Here is a 16524-nt window from a genome sequence, read left to right on the forward strand (position 1 = left end):
TATTGCGGACTGTTTGAAATGCAATGGATTTGACCTTTGAATTGGACAACTACGCATATTTAGAGTAAACATTGTTTTTATATCGAGATATATATTTTGTGAATTGTCCAGAAGTATTTTTTTTATTTTTTTTATAATATTTAAATAAATTAATAATAATAAGTATGATTTTTTGGCCATACTACAGTAGTAGTAGCAATGTTTTTTGATGACAAAATCAAAAACAGGCCTGAGACATCTCACACGGAGACAACACTGGCACATCAACAGCCATGAACAATGTTGTGATAATTGCGTTGTTCAGGCTACTCTATAACCCGTTAGAAATGCATTCATACACCACTGTGATATATATGGCCGAAAAGCAATACACAGAAACAGTTCCAAAAAGACAACAGTCACACTCATACAGTGGCGGAATAAACACACAGGCCTAACTATTGATTAAGGACCATGGACAGTTACTGCGAGTCAGAGCAGAGGAAACAGCCGCGGTGCCCCCGCTATTTCAGTACCTTGCTGAAACAAAGCGCCAATAGAAACAGTCGAACACAGCATCAAGTAATGTTAAAGAACAAGCAGCCCATTAAACTGTGCCATTCACCAGATCATTTGAAAACGAAGTCCATCCTTCAGTCCTTCTTTATGAAATGGCAATGGCAGGGTCATTTGATTTTATATCCGAGCGAAGTACTTTCTCGATTGAGATCAAAGCCAAGGCTGACACTTGGGCCTGCCCGGTAGTTTTCCTGGAGTAAGTCTTGATCCTTTCAACTGAGGCAGCGGACACGGGAATAGTCAAGACCAGACAGGTAAGCAGATACAGTTGGTACATACCTCTCATTCTGCCTCTTCTGCCGGAGAAAGTGGAGGTCGTCGGCCGGGCTCCAACCCTCAAAGTCAGACATGGAGTACAACACTGAGTTCAGTTTCAAAGATGGACCCATAGCTTTCCTTTAAACTTGAGAATGCAGAATTTTATCGTTGTGCGATATTGTCTCTCTGCACTGCTGCTCGTTAAGCTGAAGGTCTACTTGTGTCCTCACATGTTAGGGCTCCCGAGTGGCACAGCGGTTTAAGGCACTGCATCTCAGCGCTAGAGGCGTCACTACAGACCCTGGTTCGATTCCAGGTCGTATCACAAGTCGATTCCAGATCGACTCCATGATTTGGAGTCCAATAGGTCAGCGCACAATTGGCCCAGCGTTGTCCGGATTAGGGTTTGGCCGGGGTAGGCAGTCATTGTAAATAAGAATTGCCTAGTTAAATAAAGGTTAAATAAAAATAAAAACATTTTTGAACTCACCGTAGCTCGCAGCTGTAAAGTTGAGTCTTGGTGGCGCAGAGCTGACTTCGTAACACTGAATATGTCTCTTTGAAACCAGTACTGGCCCAGGTGACGTCTTGTCGGTGCTGAAGATGAGGCAATCTCAGCAGTACAGCTTCTTGGTTTACTCACACCTAGTTATCCATGGATAGCGCTCATAATTGTTAGCTCTTTCTTCATTGCACCAATCCTGGCAGTGCTGGTGTTGGCCACTGCACAACATTTAACTTCTTGTTGAAAGTTAGTCTTGAAAAGGGTGACGCAAACAAATTAGCCACCACATCCTCCTCGATAACACCTGCTACAGCCACTGCCATTGTGTGTGTGTGTGTGTGTGTGTGTGTGTGTGTCTGTACACTACTTCATCTACAAAAGCATGGGGAAAGTAGGCTATTGCTCAAGGAGTCAGTAGCAACATGTCTAGGCCTTCTCTGAAGGCCTAAAAAGGCCCTCAGGGTTCCCCACTAATGTTTTTGAATATTTTTGTTTCACTCTTTCATTTAGGTTAGTAACTACAATGTTGTTAATATATCCTCAGTTGTTTTCTCCTATCGCAGCCATTACAGTCTAACTGTTTTAGCGTTTCCTTCCTGGGTTAGGAAGGACGCCTGTATCTTTGTCGTGACTGGGTATATTGATACACCATCCAAAGTGTAATTAATAACTTCAATGTTCAAAGGGATATTCAATGTCTGCTTTTTTTTACCCATCTACCAATAGGTTCCCTTCTTTGCGAGGCATTGAAAAACCTCCCAGGTCTTTGTGGTTGAAATTCCCTGCTCGACTGAGGGACCTTACAGATAATTGTATGTGTGGGGTCCAGAGAGGAGGTCGTCATTCAAATATCATGTGAAACACTATTATTGCACACAGAGTAAGTTCATGCAACTTATTATGAGACTTGTTAAGCAAATGTTTATTCCTGAACTTATTTAGATTTGCCATAACATAAAGACATTTCAAAAAACATTTCAAAAAACATAATTACACTACGGGTATTGTGTGTAGGTCAGTGACACAAAATCTCAATTTAATCTATTTTAAATTCAAGCTGTAACAACAAAATGTGGAAAAAGTCAAGGGGGTGAATATTTTCTGAAGGCTCTGTACAATGACAGCATCTGTCAACCATTCATTTGTACAACGAATACATATTTGGTGGACTACACGGAAACCATAATATCCTTGCCTGGGAAAACAAGGCCAAATTAGCGAGAGCAACTTAACAACACTCTGCAAATTAGCCGACATCTGGAGTGAATGACAAAAATCCCTCGAATCGGATTAATTGTGAGCATGAGGGCAGGCAGGAAAGGGGAAACAACGCTTTTTCTTATTTGTCTGATGCCATCTAAATCCAAACATTTCCTCCTGAATATTCAGGCCAAGTGAATACAATATTCATTTTGCTGCAGGAGAACAGTTGATGCATAACAATGAGACCGGCTAATGAAATCAACCATCAAGCTGAAATGCATACATATTAAACCGGGGTCTCAGTGTCACTCGCTTTTTTTCCCCCCATGGTTTGTTCTTTTTCCTCATTTCTTTCCCTGACCTTTCAATATTTTTGGTCTTTACTTGAATTTGCTCTCAGCCAAGAGTGATTATTGCATTTTAATGACGGTTTTATTCTGGGCATGTACACATAATCTCTGACTGCGTCTCGGAAGGATGGCATTTTCTGACCGTATTAAGGTTGTTTTCACAAACAATGCATAAAAAATTTGAAAAAAAGGTTAGACAAGAAAATCATAAATTGACTGTGGTTGCCATTCTACTAAACGTCCGTTTGTGCCAAAAGAGTGTAGGTTTACTTATGCAATTTACTTCATTTATAAACAGAGTGTTTAGGTCAATTAAAGTAGGCTAATCCATTGCAAAAAAATTATAAAATCAGGAGAGTTTATCATAATTGTTCAACAAAACACATACAGGGAACCTAATTACGAACAGTGTTTCTCCTATGCTTTGGCAAGAAAAAGATGCCTGTGTTGACATTTGATGTCCGTGTAAACACTTGCATTCACACGTGTATTTAGTCGAGGACGGGACCAATGGGAGTGAGAGAACCAAAGCGCTCAACATATTTTTCCTACTGCATCTAGCATTTTGCTAGCTATGTTGGTTGAGAAGGCCTGACGAAAACAGCCCGGAAATAACTGGACATCAGGCTACATTTTAGACAAAACAGGTAGCCTAGTAGTAAGTCATTAACTACAGGTCCCTCTCAGGGCCTCATCCTTACACAGCACCCACAACAATGCCAGTTCTGACTCCATATACATATATTTCCCTTAAAAATTGCACATTCCTAGTAAACAAAGGGAGGGGTTAACTGATCAAAGTGCGAGGCAGTGGTGGAAGGTCAGCCCCCACCAGCCAGCTGATAGAGCTGATAGGGAAAACAGCCACCGTACTCCAGAGCTGCCATTCCTCCTCCCTGACAAAGACTCCATCTGCCACTGAGCCATTTGCAGCCTCAGAGTCAGAATATCAATGATTCCCAACCATTCTGCAAGTCTAGCGTTCACCTTGGTATCACCTCTACGCGCGTCTGAGGCGCTGACGTTACAGATCTCCTCTCTGTAGGCAGTAGTGCACTGCAGGCAGCCAGCCCAGCGCAGAGCAGAGCAGAGCACAGCCTTCATCCAGCTAAGTGGCATATATGCAGCTCCTGGAAGGAGAGCATTTTATTAGCATCGATATTATTGGAGACTTTCTAGATTGGTGTTTGCGAGATTTCCAACGCATCTGAATTCACACTCAAATAGTAATAAGAGGGGATTGGGGTCGGGAGGATTTAAATCATGCCAACTTAACGAGAGAGTGGGATGCTTTACCTGCAATTTACCGTGATTTCAGGGAACACCGTCTGTGTGAAAGGATTTTCATTTTGCAGCGCAAAGTGTGTGGTGTGCATTTTACCAGCCCTCTGAGGCAGTAAAGAGGGAGAGAGAAGGGGGGGGGGAATCCCCTGGTCTCTGCTGAAGTACCAGTGCCAGCATTAAGAGGAAGGCAGGCAGCTGGCCCTAACAACCCAATGATACTAAAGAAAATTCAATTTTCCCCTTCACCATCTGCACACCAAACCACAGAGAGGCACTTATGACCCTCCTCTGCTTCTATACCTCTCAGTGTAGACCATGCCAGAGCTGTTCCAAGACCCTGTCTTCCCTGACCTCTCACCCCTGAGGGGAAACATTGTGATTAGTTATAGTTTATTGACAACAAATTAGCCTCTGTGGTGGGCGCAGCTGGACCGGAGCTCATCCCTCAGCTTCAAATACCGATTCTGTAATTACTTCCCTCACGTTCTCAGTTATACCTTATACCACTGCTTTTAACAGAGGGGAACAACACACAAATCCAATCATGGCCAGAATGAGGCATGGAAATTCCCTGATGCCCAATTGCCTCAATGGGGCTGTTTCTCATGTCTACTCCTCACGGTCTCCAAGCACGTCTCAACATGACTCAGAGAAAAACCACACTGGGCCTTGTACCAAGCGCACGTTAGTCAAACTAAATGTTTCTACTGGCTTTGTTTCAAGTCGGCGATACCGTCGCCTGGGGGGCTCCTGAAATCAGGCCTCGTGTCTGTGCTGAACAGGGAGGATGGAGGGGTGAGGATGAAGAGGGGAGGGGGATGCGAAACGCCCCGGAATGGTGCGTGGGATCTATCCTATCTGACAGCACTTAAAAGCAGGCTGTAAGTGACCCCCTTCCTCCAGCCTGATCCCTGTGGAGCACAGCCCCCTGACCCCAGCAAGCAGAGAGACACAAATCCCCTGCCTCCCTCCATCTCCACCCTGGCCCTCCACTCATCCACCTAGGCCCGATGGTCTCCAAATGGCTCCTGTCCATCTGCAGATGGATGGCTCACTGCGGATTATCTACAATCACTTGGCAAATTGAATGGCAGTGTGCTTCATTAAAAAAGGTACATTATTTTCTGATGTATTTGCCCTTCAGGAGACACAAATATTCAGCTCTGTTTGCGCAAACATTAGCAGCGAGGCTTTGCATGCGCCACATTCACACAGGGGAGATGAATTGAGCGGTTGACACCCTTTTAATGACACACGATATCTAAACGTCTCTGCGGAAGACCGCAGGATGAATTCATTCCGGGAACGCATTGAACAAAGTAACAATGCAGCGAGGCCGGATGAGAAGTCACTAAGTTGGACTTCTCCCAATCTCCAAAGTGCATTAAAGCTGCTGGGGATATTGGTCGACCACACCATGGCACATTTGTTGACAATTAGCAAGTTACAAGGTAGCGTAAAACAAAGGCGTTCAGTGCCGTATGAGGTTACCAGGCGTGTTGCATGCATAATTCACAAGAGTCTAAAGCGCCACTGATGTGTCCCATAGACGTCGCCTTAGAGAGAACGGCCGGCACCAGCTCACATTTGTAGCACGGCATCTGGCGTACTGCGTCAGGGATTGCCAAGAGCCTCGTCTACTAACAGCAAAATCATTTCAAATCTAATTTTAAAAATCTAATTTTATTGGTCACGTACATGTTTTGCGCAGATGTTATTGCGGGGTGTAGCGAAACACTTCTCACGCTAACATCCTTTTCAAACCTCTTGATATGCCGAGATATCGAGATATCGAGAGTGCTCACAAACCTAACAGACGTGCGTTCTCCCCTTACAGCTCACTCGCTCAAAGATCACAATGAATCTAAGGGTTTATTCTTAATATGAAGTGAGGTTTAACTGAATGAATGGCCTAGGTTAAAATGTTGGCATAAGCCACAGTGCGTAACCTAACTGGCATGTGAGCAAACAGCACTAAAATCAAAAAGGAGGGGGGACAAAGTTTGGTTAGAGGATCCCAGCAGTATAATAACAGATCTGTAACCCATTAACATTCTGGCTGTAGGACAGGAGACACAGGCAGGGCGTCTGGGGTGGCTGGCTGGGCTGATGCAATCCATTTTGAAGTCCTTGCATCTCGCAGCCTGGCCGCCCACTGCTCGTGACCTTTAGGGTTTGGTCTCCTCTCCATGGACTCGCCTGCTATTGACTATCTGGCTGTGTCCCGAATGGTATCCTCTTCCCTTTACAGTGCACTACTGTTTTGACAAGGGCCAATAGGGCTCTGGTCCTTACACAAGGAATAGGGTGCCATTTGGGACATAGCCTCAAGAGTCATTCAAACACCACGCGGTCCCAATGGAATGGAGGTGGGGCTCCCTGCTTAAGCGGACTCCTTGGAATACACCTCGCCTTGACTACACTTCCTGATCGCCATGGGTCCTACCTCACGACAGCTCTGTTCTGTCCAGGATGTCTTGAGATCTACGTAGGTTAATAACTGGTGTTGTAGTAGATTGATACCACCTAACAGTATCCCGTGCAGCGTTATGATTCAACTTTGACAGGAATTCTTTCATCACCATCTCTCTCGCCTCATCCTCCCCATCCCGTGGCCAAGTGAAGGGAGGAGGAGGAACGGGGCTGAGGTGCCAGTATTTACTACCACATCATATTACACAGCCCCAGCAATCTGTTAGCCACTCAGGCCCGTCACAGAATACACCTCTTTCAAGCCACACTGTTAACTGTAGGAGGACATCAATATTTAAAAAAAGGAGGGATAGAAAAACCCTCCCTCCCTCATCTAACACACCCACAGGGGGCTGTAAAACACCAGTCGATAGCCCCCCACCCCCCCTTCGCCTCTCCACCTCTCCTGAGCTACCCACTTCCCCCTCCCGTCTCCTCAGCAGTAAGAGCAGGAGGAGAGTCAAGCTTCTAGTTAAACTACAGGTTACTGATGACTTAAAATAAATCCTGGTAGGTTTCCATTACACACAACCTGGGCAGGATCAGAATCTGGGGTTGATGGGATTCCTCTCCTCATTTCCCGTTGCCATTCCAACTCTGTTTGTCTGGAACGCTGTGGGTGACCTGTCTCCTGGCAGGGTCGCACACAAAGATTCTAACAGGCTTTTCCCTCAGGATCACAAAAGTTGCCTGATGCATGTCACCACACTTAGTTTTCAGCATATCGACTCCAGTAGAAAATAACATGTTGCCTATAGTTACTTTGCATTGTCCTTTTACTTTCAACCCTCCACATTTGAAATACTGCAGAGAAAGAAAAACAGGTCTGTGACAAACTGTTTTGGATGGAAGTTTCTCATTGAAGAGTGGAACAGCGAATGTTCCAGATAGAACAACAGGCCTTGGCTAGTAGCCCCGAGGTACGACGGGCAGCCAAGTGGAAAGGAGAAGTCCAGCGATAACACTGTCCTGCTATCAGTGACACACTAGATACCTGATACCACCTGATCTTTCTCTGACGGTTGAAAAACCAGTTCAGAAACCAATGACTTCCAAAATGCTGATGTATTTACAATAACACCACAGAGGTTTGCGTGATTCCGGCATCGAAGCGCTTCGAGGCGTTACTCGGGAGAGAAAAGTCAGACTGTCTGATAGGAGTGAAGCTGAAGCTTTCAGATCCCTCCGGACATCGTCTGGGGTGCAACACTACACAATTTACAGAGGCAGCCATGCAACCACTGTTCAAAGCTTCTGTATGCAAAGTGACTCACTTTCAAATTCAAAACAAAGTCAAAGGACAGCTCAAACTCTACCAATTACCCCAATTTGGTTGACAGTAATTTATTTTAGAAATAGCCAAAAGTAAAAGAATGCTTCTTTTCATACATGTTATGAAACGTTGACATGCTAATTCTATGCAAGACGGCAAACTAATTAGAAATTCACACACTGAAAGCAAAGTGTAATGTAGCACAAACTAATTCCATTAAAGAGGACCTCGTTAAATCTAGGCCTAATTGGAAAAATCTCTAATCCTATACCTAAATAATGCTTTAAATTGAAGAGTTGTGCTTATCCAGTTAGTCTGTCCTTTCACAAACTGATTTCCGGACGCAATAATTACAACGGGGACTTCAAGACACAAACAGTAGGACGGTAGGACCACATTGTTTACAGCGGCGATGGGTGATTAGAACGCAGCCAACGTGACCAAACACTTACTGTTCGAGAGGATCCTCAGCTCTGTGACATCACGGCTCTGCAAACTGAAAAAGAAGAAAACAGTCAGCTTAATTGCTTTATTTTATTGATTTATTCATTCACCAGAATTCCTGCCTGAAACTCCATTAAAATAAAATAAAAATGCTAATTTGGACAGGCTTAGGGCCTGGGGGGTATACCTTATGCATTCAAACGTCGGCTGGGAATCAAAGCCCTGCTGCTGCAGCATGGTCATATGACGGAGCAAACAAAACAAAGACGGGTGTATTTCAAACACGACAACAAAATTCAACTAAAATTGGAAAACAGCAGCACTTGCGTAAGCGCTTCCAAACACTTCTGGCGAGCCAGCAAATGTCTATTATTTTCATTACACGTTTCCATCGGTGTTTGTTTCAATTGGAACCTGAAGTAAACGAAGACTGCGTCAGTTTAACACCCGGTGTCAGCAGCAGACTTAAGCGCACATGATTTACAGCCTTGACGCATCACTCAAATTCCCCTGGTCCACAATGCAACCTGTCTACAGGACAACTGCAGGATCACACGGCGCCAAGGGAAACAGACAAGACTTGTGTTCATACTACAACAGACGATTATAGCAGCACAAACAATGAATGACAGCAAAAGGCCCAACATCAATGTTAGCGATCACATCAATGTTATGACAATGATTGTCATCATTTAAAAAGACTCAGTCTGTTTCTTTATATTAGACTAATTTATTTTCAACATAAAAATGAAGAGGTGATGAACAACAAAGGCTTTCTATACTAATCTTTCAGTGCTCCAGGAATAGCCTACAAATCACAACAAACTACTTTGATTAAGTTGGCAAGTATGGACACAGATCCCTAGGCCTGGCCTAGCTAGGATTCATCTGAACCTAGGCCTGTGCAATATTACCTCAAACAACATGTCATTCTCCTCTCGGTGCACTTGATCAGGGCCAACTGTTGCTTTCTGGACAATCCTCTCAGTGAGCCCTTGGTGAGTACTGAGCGAGGTAAACAGGATGCTGTTAAAACTGCACTTGTGCCTTTTCAGCCCAGGAGGCAATTTGCTCTGACTGCTGCTGCTGTGGATGCTATGCCATTTCCTTATTTCCCTATCCTAGCAGATGCTTCACTCAAAATGGCTTCAAGCTAATTATGGGTATCTTAGGAGTGTGCCTCTACCTTCATTCACTCAAAGGATGGGTATCATTCACACACTAATTAGAGAAACATGCCTCCTCCTGCTACGGCTTGGTAATAAATCCATCCGGACTCACCCTTTGTCGATGGAGGAGGACACATTCGGAGGATAACGATGTCCTCTTTTCGCTTCCTGTTTAGCATAACCTACCAGTACCCAACAGCATCTCAGGTCACACACCATAGTGCCTAGGCTAGTAGTAAGGTTTGACTGCCTGTAAACTCAGCGAAGAGAATAGTCATTGCGCCAAACCAAGTCATCCCATTAGACGTCCATCTACAGTGAGGTTTATGGAGATTAAAAGCAGATGGGAAGGGGGGGGAAAATGTAGAAGAAAAAAGTCATGTTGACCCATAGCCTATGAGAAAAACATAGGCTAATGACTTGTATCAAGTCCTAGGCTTAAGTGGTCTTGAATCATACTTTGTGGAAATTGACCGATCGGACTAAGGAATGCATAGGCATTGGATGGGCTACAGTACCGGTTAAGAAAACCAAACAAATCTTGAATAAATGGGCTACAGGCCAAAACTGAGGCCCTTGCAAAAGGTTTAAACAAAGTATGAGCGGACTAAAGAATGCTTATTCACAGAGTAAGTGGGTCATTCCATGTCATTTCAGCAAGCCATGACACCCACCATGTCAGATTGTTCTGAACTCCTTTCTGTAGTTAGAAACAGATAAGATTAGCATTCCTGAAACATTTTGTTGAAATATAATTTGATCTCTAAGAAATTAAGCTAATTGATGGCACCCAAATTAGCCATTTTCATTTATAGGATTCATATAATCTTCAATAAATATAGTACATAACATCCCATTTTGACCATCATTCTTTGTAACAATGATTAAGACACCCAGTAAAATTATCAAGTCACCCACGGACCCCCAAGCCAACCCCACCCCAACAACCATTATGCAGTATCAGTTCTCTATGTTTGACATGTTAAAGATGCGGTTTGAGTATTTTTTTTCTCCTGTTCAGAGATATTTGTCATTGAAGTCGCTTGCATTATTTTCCATAAATTAGTGTGAAAGTACCAAATTTTGCCCACTGATGTCACAATAGGTGGTTTGTGGGTGACTTGACCATTTTATTGGATTCCTCGTGTCTTATTCGTTGTTAGGTATAATTATTAAAGGGGGATACCTAGTCAGTTGTACAACTTAATGCATTCAACTGAAATGTGTCTTCCTCATTTAACCTAACCCCTCAATCAGAGAGGTGCGGAGGGCTGCCTTAAATAGACATCCACGTCTTCGGCGCCTGGGGAACTGCCTTGCTCAGGGGCAGAATGACAGATATTTACCTTGTCAGCTCGGGGATTCGATCCGGTAACCTTTTGGTTACTGGCCCAACGCTGCTACCCGCCAGGCTAATTATGGTCCAAATCTGATGTTAGGTCAAATATTTATTGAAGATTATATGAATCATATAAATTAAAATGGCAAATTTGGGTACAATCAATTAGCTTAATTTCTCAGAGATCAAATGATATTTTAGCCAAAATAATGTTTCAGGAATGGTCATCTTTCTACACTATAGAAACTAATTCAGAACAATGTGAGACGGTGGGTGTCTAAACCCTCTTTCTTGTGCTTTTTTAGTTGTAATGAATCCAAGTTGACACCGATTCTATGGGCCAGCCAGCCACAAATCTTACGTCATTACACTGTGTAGCAGGGTTGTCACGATATCAGTATCGAGATATACAGAAGGTATCATGGCAAGGGGAAAAAAACATGAAGCCAACTGAATTTCTTGAGGAAAACAGTCCTAGTGGTAGAAAAAAAAGCAGCCTAATGTCATCCATAATCACATGTTTATTTTCTATGCTATAGCACACAATATTTTACATACAGTAGTTTTTTTTTTTAAAGACCAACGAGTTTAGTCTGCTTTGGGTTTTCCTTTTTTCCATGGAAAATCATGTATCGTAGTATCTCAATACTGGTGTCAAATTTTATTTGTCACATTCGCAGACTACAACAGGTATTACTGAGAAATGCTTACTTACAAGCCCTTAATTCTATTTTAGAAATTGCATTGTTGTTAAGAAAATATTTACTAAAATAAACTAAAGTAAAAAAATCAAAATCAAAAAGTAACGAGAAAATTACATAACAATAACGAGGCTATATATAGGGGGTACCGGCACCGAGTCAATGGGCAGGGGTACAGGTTAGTCGAGGTAATTTGTAAAGTAATTATGCATAGATAATACACAGCGAAAAGCAGCAGTGTAAAAAAATAAAAATAAAAAATCCAGATAGCCATTTGATTAATTGTTCAGCAGTCTAATGGCTTGGGGGGTAGAAGCTGTTAAGGAGCCTTTTGGTCCTAGACTTGGCGCTCTGGTACCGCTTGCCGTGCAGTAACAGAGACAACAGTCTATGAATTGGGTGACAGGAGTCTGACAATTTTTGGGGCCTTCCACTGACACCGCAAGGAGATCTGGATGCCAGGAAGCTTGGCCCCAGTGATGTACTGGACTGTACGCACTAACCTCTGTAGCGCCTTACGGTCAGATGCCGAGCAGTTGCCATAGCAGGCAGTGATGCAACCAATCAGGATGCTCTCGATGATGCAGCTGTAGAACTTTGAGGATCTGTGGACCCATGCCAAATCTTTTCAGTCTCCTGAGGGGGTAAAGGTGTTGTTGTGCCCTCTTAACGACTGCCTTGGGGTGTTTGGACGATGATAGTTCGTTGGTGATGTGGACACCAAGGAACTTGAAACTCTCGACCCGCTCCACTTCAGCCCCGTTGATGTTAATGGGGGCCTGTTCGGCCCTCCTTTCCATATAGTCCACGATCAGCTCCTTTGATTTCCTCACATTGAGGGAGAGGTTTTTGTCCTGGCACCACACTGCCAGGTCTCTGACCTCCTCCCTATAGGCGGTCTCATCGTTGTCGGTGATCAGGCTGTTGTGTCGTCAGCAAACATGATGATGGAGTTGGAGTCACGCTTGGCCACGCAGTTGTGGGTGAACAGGGAGTACAGGAGGGGACTAAGCACGTACCCTTGAGGGTCCCCAGTGTTGGGGATCTGCGTGGCAGATGTGTTGTTGCCTACCCTTACCACCTGGGGGCAGCCTGTCAGGAAGTCCAGGATCCAGTTACAGAGGGAGGTGTTTAGTCTCAGGGTCTTTAGCTTATTAATGAGCTTTGTGGGTACTATGGTGTTGAACGCTGAGCTGTAGTCAATGAACAGCATTCTCACGTAGGTATTCCTTTTGTCCAGGTAGGGAAGGGCAGTGTGGAGTGTGATTGAGATTGTGTCATCTGTGGATCTGTTGGGGCGGTATGCGAATTGGAGTGGGTCTAGGGTTTCCGGCATGATGGTGTTGATGTCAGCCATGACCAGCCTTTCAAAGCAGGTTACCTTCGCTTTCTTGGGCACAGGGACTATGGTGGTCTGTTTGAAACATGTAGGTATTACAGACTCAGTCAGAGAGAGGTTGAAAATGTCAGTGAAGACACTTGCCAGTTGGTCCGCGCATGCTTTGAGTACGCGTCCTGGTAATCTGTCTGGCCCCACAGCTTTTTGAATGTTGACCTGTTTAAAAAGGTCTTGCTCACATAGGCTAATGAGTGCGTGATCACACAGTCATATGGAACAGCTGGTGCGCTCATGTTTTCTTCAGTGTTGCTTGCCTCGAAGCGAACATAAAACGCATTTAGCTCGACTAGTAGGCTTGCGTCACTGGGAAGCTCACGGTTGGGTTTCCCTTAGTAGTCCGTAATAGCTTCAGCCGTGCCACATCCGACGAGTGTCAGAGTTGGTGTAGTAACATTCAATCTTAGTCCTGTATTGACGCTTTGCCTGTTTGATGGTTCGTCTGAGGGCATAGCGGCATTTCTTATAAGTGTCCGGATTAGTGTCCCGCTCCTTGAAAGCATCAGCTCTAGCCTTTAGCTCGGTGTGAACGTTAACTATAATCTATGGCTTATGGTTGGGATATGTACATACAATCACTGTGGGGACGACATCGTCGATGCACTTATTGATGAAACCGGTGACTGAGGTGGTATACCCCTCAATGCCATTGGATGAATCCCAGAATATATTCCAGTCTGTGCTACCAAAACAGTCCTGTAGCGTAGCATTCGCATCATCTGACCACTTCTGCATTGGTACTTCCTGCTTTTAGTTTTACTTGTAAGCAGGAGGATAGAATTATGGTCAGATTTGCCAAATGGAGGGCTAGGGAGAGATTTGTACGTGTCTCTGTGTGGAGTAAAGTGGTCTAGAGTTTGTTTGTTCCCTCTGGATGCATGTGTCATGATGGTAGAAATGAGGTAAAACAGATTTAAGTTTGCCTGCAGTCCCCGGCCACTAGCGTCGCTTCTGGATGAGCATTTTCTTGTTTGCTTATGGCCTTATACAACTCGTTGAGTGTGGTCTTAGTGCCAGCATCAGTTTGTGGTGGTAAATAGACAGCTATGAAGAATATAGATGAGAACTCTCTTGGTAGATACTGTGGTCTCCAGCTTATCATGCGGTATTCTACCTGAGGCGAGCAATAACTTGAGACGTCTTTAATTTTACACATGGCGCACCAGCAGTTGACAAATAGACACACCCTCGCGTTACCAGACATAGCTGCTCTGTCCTGCCAAAAAACAGAGAAGCCAGCCAGCTCTATATTATCCGTGTCTTCGTTTAGCCACGTCTCGGTGAAAGATAAGATATTACAGTTTGTAATGTCCCGTTGGTAGGATAGTCTTAATCGTAGATTGTCCAGTTTGTTTTCAGATTATTGCACTTTGGCCACTAATACAGAGGGTAGAGGTGGTTTACCAACTCGTTTGAGAATTCGTATGAGGCACCCTGCCCTCCTCCCCCTTTTCTTCACGCGGATGACAGGGAGTTGGGCCTTATTCTCGACAAAGCAGTATATCCTTTGCGTCGAACTCATTCAATTAAAAAAAAATCTTCGTCAAGTTCAAGGTGAGTAATCTATGTTCTGATGTCCAGAAGCTCTTAATTAAGAGACGGTAGCAGCAACATTATGTACAAAATGAGTTAAACGCGAAAAAAAAAAAATAGCACAGTTGGTTAGGAGCCCCTAAAATCCTACGATGTAGGATGATAAAACCAACAGTCCTGTACAGCTGTAATGTTTTGCACATGCAGAAAAGTCATTTCTCACATTTCCACCAGGACAAACCATTCCCTGCCACGCTGGCATACAACATGACCAGAGAGAGAACATGAGAGGTTCTTGAAAACATCCTATTTTACGGTCCTTTGAGACATCATTGGAGGAAATAGGCCTTAAACGATAAACAGTTTAGATCCCTGGTTGTGTGGAGTTCCCAGAACACAATCTCACATCTCAATCAGCAACAGTAGTCCAAAAGTATTCAAATCCACTTGAGGAATGTAGTGATGTTCTGACAAGAGAGTGATGGAGTTCGGTTGCATCCCCGAGTGACAAAAAAACGGTATTCAGAGAGAAATGTGTTTCCTAAAAGATGCCGGTGTTCCTGTCTGTATGCTTAAATTAGCTCTAAATACTTGGACTACACCAGGGAGCTCTCACACAGGATTTGCCATAGCCTGGAGAAGCAGTTTCCATCCACCTCCACACAACTCGCACATCAATAACAACCTCAGCAAAGTGCAATGAATACACTGTTTATACCTCACCTAAAACAGACAGGCTCTTCCTGCAACTACATCTGTACCATTTTGTGGTTGGAACATCAGTAGAGGGTGAGGGGAGATAAGCAGATATTATTTCTCTTTTCTCTTCTCTGATGTTTTATCCAGCACTGGAAGCGCAAAATGTCACTCCCTGGCCTCAAATAAAGGTCTTTCCCAGTAGCTCCTTTGAACTGCTGCTTGGGCTGAACCTTCTCATGTTACGGGTAGCTGTCTTTCCATGCCATAATTTAAAGAATAGAGACAAGAGCATGAGACTGCCTTGAGAGAAATCTCAACAACAGCAATGTTGAGTAATAAATAACAGTTATTTTCCAAGAGGTTTGCTTTTCCATCCTAGCTCCGCACAGCTGTGATGGATTACCGAGTTTCACCGTTTAATACGGAGTTCAGTGGGGAAGACCGTTTGGTCTGTCAAACTAACAGTGTCTTAACGTGTTCGGGTCATTTACCAACCTCAAAACATCTAAACCCTTTTTCAGCACCCACTATGGCCTATTTCAAACACTTTCATTCATGATAGGTTCCTACATTTGTTTGTGGTTTTTGAAATGCTTTGAAGGTGATATTAATTTGTTTTCAGCATCGTGGTGGAAATTAAGCAGCAATAGGAAAAATGAGGAAGATCCTAATAATCACGCCTACTGTAGTGTAGGTCCACGTGAGACACCTCTGTGCTCATACAGATTATTCCTGATAATCCACTCCTTCCAAACTGGGGATCCTTTTAAAACCACTCAGCTAAAACAGGGTCCTACACTTGGTGCCATAATTCAATAAAAATAGGTTTATTTACAGTGGGCGACGTCTCCTTTCAATCTTACCTCAAATAAGCCGTGTAGGCTATTAACTAAATAACTTGAACAAGTGTTGTCTTAACATGGAAAAGTGTTAGCTACAAGGGAGTCGCATCGTTCTAAATGCACAAATGTCATCCGTCTTCCCTACAATCATGTGGAGTGGCAGGGTCCCTTTGCCTCCTTCCCCCTCTATCTTGGGAGACACATTAAGCAGGGCTTGAATCAACAAAGCAGAATGTATCCGAGGTTGCTCTCTACTGACCCAAACACACTCGGTAAGGACGGCTTCAAAACATGCACCCCCCCCCCCCACCCCCCTTTCCTTGTAATTTCATGCAGTGTTCGGTGAAAATTAAATATTTAAAATCGTGGCTGCAGCAAGCTTGCTAGCACAGCTTAAATGGCAAGCCTTTGTGGCAGCAGTGACCAGATTTTAAATGCAGGAAGATCAATAAATTAAAAGGAGCCCTGCTGTGCTGAAGCACAATCTTGGTGTGTGTG

General features: G+C 43.9%; 1 protein-coding gene across 22 annotated transcripts in view; it reads right to left on the reverse strand.

Moving 5' to 3' along the window:
• LOC139538440 (bromodomain adjacent to zinc finger domain protein 2B-like) overlaps positions 1-16524 on the reverse strand; it is an 85667-nt gene that overhangs the window by 64555 nt on the left and 4588 nt on the right. For all 22 annotated transcript variants that reach the window (XM_071340482.1, XM_071340470.1, XM_071340486.1 and 19 more), the window contains exon 2: positions 8356-8399. The gene's annotated coding sequence lies outside the window, so the exon portion shown is untranslated. The remainder of the gene's footprint in view (positions 1-8355; positions 8400-16524) is intronic.

Source organism: Salvelinus alpinus, chromosome 14, assembly GCF_045679555.1.
Source record: "Salvelinus alpinus chromosome 14, SLU_Salpinus.1, whole genome shotgun sequence".
Taxonomy (NCBI): domain Eukaryota; kingdom Metazoa; phylum Chordata; class Actinopteri; order Salmoniformes; family Salmonidae; genus Salvelinus; species Salvelinus alpinus.